The sequence below is a fragment of the Gavialis gangeticus genome, unplaced genomic scaffold (genome assembly GCF_001723915.1).
Source record: "Gavialis gangeticus isolate Ggan-Ray unplaced genomic scaffold, GavGan_comp1, whole genome shotgun sequence".
Taxonomy (NCBI): Eukaryota; Metazoa; Chordata; order Crocodylia; family Gavialidae; genus Gavialis; species Gavialis gangeticus.
Window position 1 is genome coordinate 83,884,140 of NW_017729025.1, and position 7,369 is coordinate 83,891,508.

At 47.0% G+C, this 7,369-nt stretch overlaps 1 protein-coding gene across 1 annotated transcript in view; it reads left to right on the forward strand.

The window, feature by feature from the left end:
- The first annotated feature begins 5,908 nt into the window (after positions 1-5,908).
- MGA (MGA, MAX dimerization protein) overlaps positions 5,909-7,369 on the forward strand; it is a 98,860-nt gene continuing 97,399 nt past the window's right edge. The window contains exon 1 of the mRNA XM_019519047.1: positions 5,909-7,162. The gene's annotated coding sequence lies outside the window, so the exon portion shown is untranslated. The remainder of the gene's footprint in view (positions 7,163-7,369) is intronic.

The following is a 7,369-nucleotide window of genomic DNA, read 5'->3' on the forward strand; positions in this document are numbered from 1 at the left end:
AATTATTCCAGGTAGTCATATCCTAAAATGACAGAGAGAACCTGCTGAAAGACCTCACCAAGCTGAGTGAGTGGGCAAAAATTAGCAGACAAACTTCAATGTCGACAAGTAATAGACAATGCACATGGAGAAAAATAACTTCAACTTCAACAATGATGGGTTCTGAACTAGCTGTTACCACTGAGGAAAGAGACCTTGGGGTCACTATAGATAGTTCACTAAAAATATCAGCTCCATGTGCAGTGACAACCAAAAACGCCAATAAAACGTTGGGGATTAAGAAAAGAACTGAAAACAAAACAGAGAACATTATTGTGAGGGAGTCTCAACTGGGCCGGGTCCCCTCCCGACCCAAGTCCCCGGAAAGGGGCAGTTCCCTACAAGATTACAAGGGGCTCACCCGGCTCGGACATGCGTATGAGCCTGTCTTGCCTGCCACGACTTTCTGTTAAACTATATTTTGTCCAGTTGGTACGGCGCATACAGTCTGGGAATGAGACTCTCGTCTTCGTCAGGGTCCTGTTGTCCTGAGGGCTCCTCCACCCCTACACCCTTGCCCAGTCCTCCGGTAGGGGCTGTCCTGCTCTGTTACTCGGGTGGACAGCGGACCCCGCCAAACAAATAAAATATAGTCCATAGAAGAAAGGAAAATCCCGGCCAAGGGTCCCTCGGGGGTGGGGGGGTGGTACCTCCACCCCACGCCTTGGCCCGGGTTCAGGAGTCCTTGCTCCCCTCTGGGTCTTCACCCACTCTGAGCGGCTCCGCCTAAGCGGTTCACCAGCTGTGACCCCGGAAAGAAAAGTAAGGTGGGGAATACTTCGGTCCCCAAGCCTGTCCCCCAGTCACTCTTCCCCGGCCCTGATCCCTATGGGGCTCGTTCCGCACCCTGCGGCACTCTTGCTTCTTCAACCTTACTAGGTCTCCTTCCCGGGGTACGCATCCCTGTCTAGGGGTCCCGCCTACCCCAAAAGGTCCAGCTGCTCCTTCTGCTGGCCCTGGTCCTCTGGGGCGCCTTTACTCCGGTGGCGCTTCTGGCCTTTGCAGTGCCTGCTTCCGCCACCTTGGGCGCCACCGTCTCCGGACCCGCTTCTCCCAGCTCCGCTGCCTCCGGACCTGTCGCTCTCGGCTCCGCTGCCTCCGGACCCGTCCCTCTCGGCTCCCGCACCGGTGCTCCTTTTGAACAGGCCCGGGTTGCCCCAGCACCTCCCACTTCCGGGTTCCTGTAGGGTTCAAATTCCCGCTGCTCGACGCCAGCCACACCACGCGAGCGGCGTTGGGTTGCGTCGACTTGGGATCCCTCCGAGCTCGGCACCTGCTCTACTCCCTTACAATTATCATGCCATTACACAAATCCATGATGCATACACTTCTTGAACATGGTGAAGAAATCTGGTTTCTGTATCTCAAAAAAGATGTAGAAGAAGTGCAGAGAGGGGTAACTAAAATAATTAGGGGTATGAAGTAACTGCCATTACAGGGGAGACTAAAAGGGCCAGGGTTCTTTAGTGTGGAAAGAGGAGGCTGAGGGGGGATATGATAGAGGTTTATAAAATCATGAAGAGTGTGGACAAAGTGAACTGGGATCTGTTATTCACCAAATCAAAGAATACTAGAACTAGGGGGTACCCATTGAAATTAATAGGAAACAGGTTTAACATTAAAAAGAGAAAGGATTTTTTTTAATACAACACATAGTTAACTTTTTAGAATTAATTGCCACAGGAGGTAGTACAGGTAGATAGCATAGTCAGGTTCAAAAAGAGACAAGACAAATTCATGGATGATAGATCTAGTAATAGCTGTTGAATAGAAGGGTTGGAAATGTTTCCTTTGTCATCTCTAAACCAATAATGGTGGATGCCAAGGAGGGTAATGAATAGGGGATAGATCCCTCTAGATATATCCAGTTTAATGCTCTCTCTCTAAAGCATCAACTCCTGCCACTGTCGGAGACAGAATATTGGGCTTATGGCACTTCGTATATTCTTACTGCAACCTAGTTTCTAACGTGTTGCTTGTGATGTTCCCTAGATTTCCTGCAGCATTGCCGCTTTATAGGTGTTTTCTCCCCCCAAAAATTAGTGATATCTTTTACTCGCACAGACTGTATTAGAGTGCATTTTCTGCCAATAATTCTAGCTTTTGTAAGGCCTACTTTTCTGTCCTTTTGGGGGTTTGCAGCTCTTTCCAGTTCAACATAATCTGTGAATGTAATTAATATGCCATTTCCTCTGCTCTTCCTGATAACATAAAATATGTGTTAAATAAAATTGAGTTTAACATCTATCCCCTGTGGAATGGGCCCCATTTATACTACAGATGCAGTTGTGTAAAAGAACTGGTTAGATCTGGCTATCTTTTTCTTAACCTAGTTACAAACAAGACTCCAATTTGCAATACAGGGAAAGTTAAGACCTCCAAAAAAGTAGCACTCAGCAGGTACATCTACAACATGCAGTTAATGCAAACAAATAAACTCTGGCACACTTTGCACCATAGTACACTGCTCCCAGGCAAAGCATCCACACGTGCCTGGGACAGCAGCACTTTGAGCTGGGGCAGAGTTGGCAGGGACATGGGGGTTCAGCCCCAGGCTCTGGATGGCAGCATCGGGAGGCAGAAGGGCTGGCTGGGGTATGAGGGTTCTAAAATGAGGGGCTAAGTGGCAGGCAGCCCTCTGTACTTTAGCATCCTTGTGTCCCAGCCAGCCCATCACCACCTACATGTGCCTTTTGGCACAGTAAGTAACTGCACTATGAAATAGTAGTGTCCCCAACAGTACTATCTTATGGCAGAGTTAACTTATTTACTGTGCTCTAATACTGGTGCACGTGCAGATAGTGATGCTTTACTGCAGCGCTAATTAGTCTAACTGCAGTAAAGCACACGTGTAGATGCACCCAGTCTGGACTAAAGCTTCTGAAACTCTTTAATCAGAGGTGCCTCCAAGATGTTAACCTGATTGCTAAATTCAGTACACGTCCAGTCTATACTAAATGTTTAAACAATGCATACAGCTAGTTTAGGCAGTGTGTTACAACTATATTCCCTGACCCAGCTGTATTTATAGTATAGGCCAGGGAATTTTTTTCTGAAATTGTCTCAGTGATTTAGGAGCCTAAGTTCAATTTTCAAAGGTGCTAAAGTTCCATATTGGGAGTTAAATGGAATTTAAAGGCCAGTTTTATTAAAGTAACCACTAGGTACATAAGTCACCTTTGAAAATTTGTGATTCAGGCTCCTAAAGTAGGTTCCTCAAAGGTATTTAGAACCCTGACTCCCATTCATTTCAATGGAAGGTTGAAGCCAAACATCTAAATATCTTTTACAGCTGTGTCACTATGACTTTTGAAAATTTATCCCAGAACCACAGACACTTTCTTAGAACTCAGTACCCTCTGTCATCACTTTTCATGTTTTCTAGCTAGCTTTCATTCCATGTGATCTTGCTTGTGGCCAGGCTAATTTGAAACAGGGCTGAGGTAAGATTTAGCAAGATGATAAAATGTTTCACTAAAATCGGGATAGAGAAATAGCATTCTCTTTGCCTATTGATCTTCATTCTTAGAAAAGTAATTGAGTTTGTCTGGTATGATTTACTGGTTATAAAACCATGTTGCTTATTACTCATAATTCTGTTTCCACTAGAATTTTGCAGATTTTTAAAATCTTTTTTCCTTACTCGTTATACAGCATTCTATTTTTATGTATAAAGTAAATATATACTGTATATACAAAAATAAATATATAATTCACAATATAGAATATATCATTCTTATATATTTTCTTGTGTTGAAGAAGATATGGCCTGCAATTATTAGACATCCTACTATATGAATAACAGGCATCTGTTTCTTGTTAATCAACTAATAACTATGGTCTCTGACCTGCAAACGCTTAAAAAACAGACTTAACTTTATACATGAGTAGTCCTGTTGAAGCCGATGAGATTCCTCATTGGTGTAGAGTTAAGCAGGTGCATAGGCATTTTAGGTTTGGTGCCTATAGAAAAGTGCATCATTTGGCATTTGAGTTTATTTAGCTCAGTATATGGTAGTTTTTTAATAACAAGAAAGTTTCCTTAAGTTATCATCTAAATATAATAGTATTCCAATATAGAGAGACCAATCTTTTCAATTAGTTATCAAAAATGCTGAAATGAGACAGTAAGGATTTTAATGCAAGCTTGCATTAAGCTGTATTTGTGACGTTGGTTACCTCTGGAATTTTCTCCATGGTTTTTAATGCACTCTACCCTTTTTTACTATTTTATGAATTTTTTAATACGGCGTTACCATCAGCCATGTCTTTGGAAAATCCTCCATATCAGCTGGAAGAACAGAAGAACAAATGCCAGCGTTCTGCTCAAGCAAACACTGCCAGCATTTAAGCCACATTTATGCAACACCAACTCCCTTGGACAGGACACGTTATAAGGATTCCTGACAACCAGCTCCCAAAACAAGGATTATACTCCCAACTCACTGATGGTCACTGCTTCAGAGGTGGGCAAAAGAAGTGATTCAAGGGGCACATCTACACGAGACAGTTACTAAAAATACTATGCAATAGAGCATCACAGTACACATAGGCGACATGTAGGGAGGGCACATGGGGCATGTGCCCCCCAAGACTGGCTGCCGCCAAAGTTGCCAAAGGCTTCTGCAGCTGATCACCACTCACCACCTGCCCCCCACTCACAATCGATGCGGCTGCAGGCAGTCCCACTTGCCACCCCTCCTACCGGCATCTGCAGGCGGTCCCCACTTGCTACTGCTGACACCTCTGCTGGCATCTGTGGGTGGTCCCTGCTGGGGGTACAAATGGTACCCCCAGTCTCGGGAGGCACCAGCCATTCATGATAGCACAGACAATACTAATACGCTACTGCACAGTATTATTAGTCTACTGCGCAGTAGCGTCACCTAAAAGATTTTTGCTGGTGCTACTGCGCGGCAACTCCAGTTATTGTGCATTTATTTAGTACTTGCTAGTAAATACTAAATAAATGCGCAGTAACAACTGTGACACAGCATCTTGTGTAGACACACCTAAAGACCCCGTAAAAGCTAATCTGAAGAAATGCTATATTAACATCAACACCTTGGGGACTCAAGTACTAAACTGTCACCAGTGGCACTGCGATGTACAAGGCATCAATCATTTTAAGCAAACTTGCCACGCTATGGAAGTGGATGGATGAGAAAGACAAAGGGAAAGAGCTGTGACCGGACATCACCAGGATCTATTCCTTCCTCTCAGAACTATTTGCCATGTCTACAGGTGAACATGTGAATCTCAGATCAGGTTCCTCAGTCACCTACAGACTCACTGATGGCTTCCCTATTTACTGGAAAACTGTCATCCTCATATCAAGGGACTGCCAACAACAACTTATGTCAAACAAAGGCAGAGAGAAAAGTTTCTAAATATCCTTATTGAAAACCCCTTTCTTCTTATGCCCATATTTTAAGAAATTTGAACATGCGTTCTTCCTTCCGTCTAACACCCGGATGTCTGAAAGTGATTTCCATTGACTGCGATGACAAATAGTGGTGAAGACAGCTTGTCTTATCTCCAGGTTTTCTTGTCAGTAGATCTGTTTCACAACTAAAGACATTGCTAATTAATATAATGAAACTGGTCTTATTTCCATTTTAGAGATCTAATAATCACTTTGCCATGACATTTTTTGCTCAAAAATAATGCCAAGGTTTATTAGTAAGTAGTAATTTTGAGATTCCTCATGCTTATATGTGAACATAAGCTAGGTGTAATCTTCAATGAAATGCTGACCATTGTTAAAAAGCAATCAGGACTCATGGTAGAGGTGATAGCTTTTATTAGACCAACAAGATTTTTAAACAAAATTTGTCTTTAATTGCAATTACAGAATTTTTTTTTGCAAAAATCTTATTGGTCGAATAAAAGATATCACCTCTACCATGAGCTCCGATGGCTTTTTCCTTTAGGTCAATATGGCTAATGGATACCCGACATTTGTTAAAGCGTTCTTTGTACCAAGAAGTCTTCATTTTATTGGTTGTGTTGGTTATAGCGGGTTTTTCTTCTTCTTTTCATCCTGTATCTTGTAACCTTTGCCACCCAGCAGATTATTTCTGTAGCCAGAGAACTAAGATGCTCAAAAGATACAATGGTGGGTGTCTGGTCCATCCCCGCAATTCTTCTATGCGAGTGACTGGTCACATGTGAACCAGCCTGTGTTTTTAAGAAGTTCTCTGTCCTGGAGAACAAATGTTGTCCTGGACACTTATGCCAGAGATTCAATGCAAATGGCACCTCCGCTTGTTGAGCTGGTGCAGCGTGTGGAGAGGCTGTCTGTGGCTTGGGCCATGCCGGGCTTGCTGGTGGACACTGGGCCCTCTGGATTATTCATTCTTCTTATGAAACAGGTCCTTTTGAGTGTTGATGCCACACACGCAAGTGGCTGTGTCATTGAGTGCAGGTGCCTACCCCACGGCTGCCATTTTGTCAGCTCCAGCATGGCAGGAGGCTTCTTGCCTGGGGGGGCTCAGTGGGGAAAGGTGCTGCGGGTCCGTGTCAAGCCGGCAGTGGACGGCCAGCGCGCGCGCAGTGCCCCGGCCCGGCGGGAGAGCTCTGCCGCTTTCAGACGGAACAGGAGGTCCAGAGGCCCCGGTGACACCTCGAGGACACCACTTCCTCGCCCCCCCCAGCAACGCTCCAAGGGAGGAGGGGCGAGAGGGCGCAGCTGCAGCCAGGCAATGAGGTGCGCGCGCCTGCTCGGCCCACGCGAGAACAGCGTGTTTCCCTCGCGCGAAGGGCGGGGGAAGGGCAGGAAGGGCGTGGCCAATCCGAGGGCCGGAACGCACGTCACGCACAGCCAATCAGGAACGCGCTCACCAGGGCGTCGCGAGGCTAGCTTGCCCGCGCGCCCGGAGCCCCTTGCCTCGCAGCCTGCTGGCGACTCGCTGCCGCCTGCCTCCTCACTCCAGGCTGCTGCGTCGCGCCGGCACCCGGCGGTGTGGGGGCGGGGTCCCGGGTGTGGGCCACGTGATGGGCTTAGCAGCCAATGAGGAAGGCGGGCGGCGGCGCGCGACACGCGAGGGCCTCCAGCGCCGCTAGCGGGGCGCGTGGGCCGCGGGGAGGATCGGCGCCGTGTAGAGCCGGCGGCGGGAAGCAGGTAGGCGCTGGCGGCGGGGCCCGGCCCGGCCCTTCCTCCCCCATTTTGAAGTTTTATTCGAGGAGAAGCCGTGCAGTGTGCGCGTCACGTGACCGCGGCGGCCCAATCACACGTGACCGCAGCCGGGAGCCTGCCAGCGCCGCGGTTGAGGCCACGGGAGGGGCTGGGCTTGCCCCGCCCTCTCCTCCTCTTCTCTTGCGAGCGAGG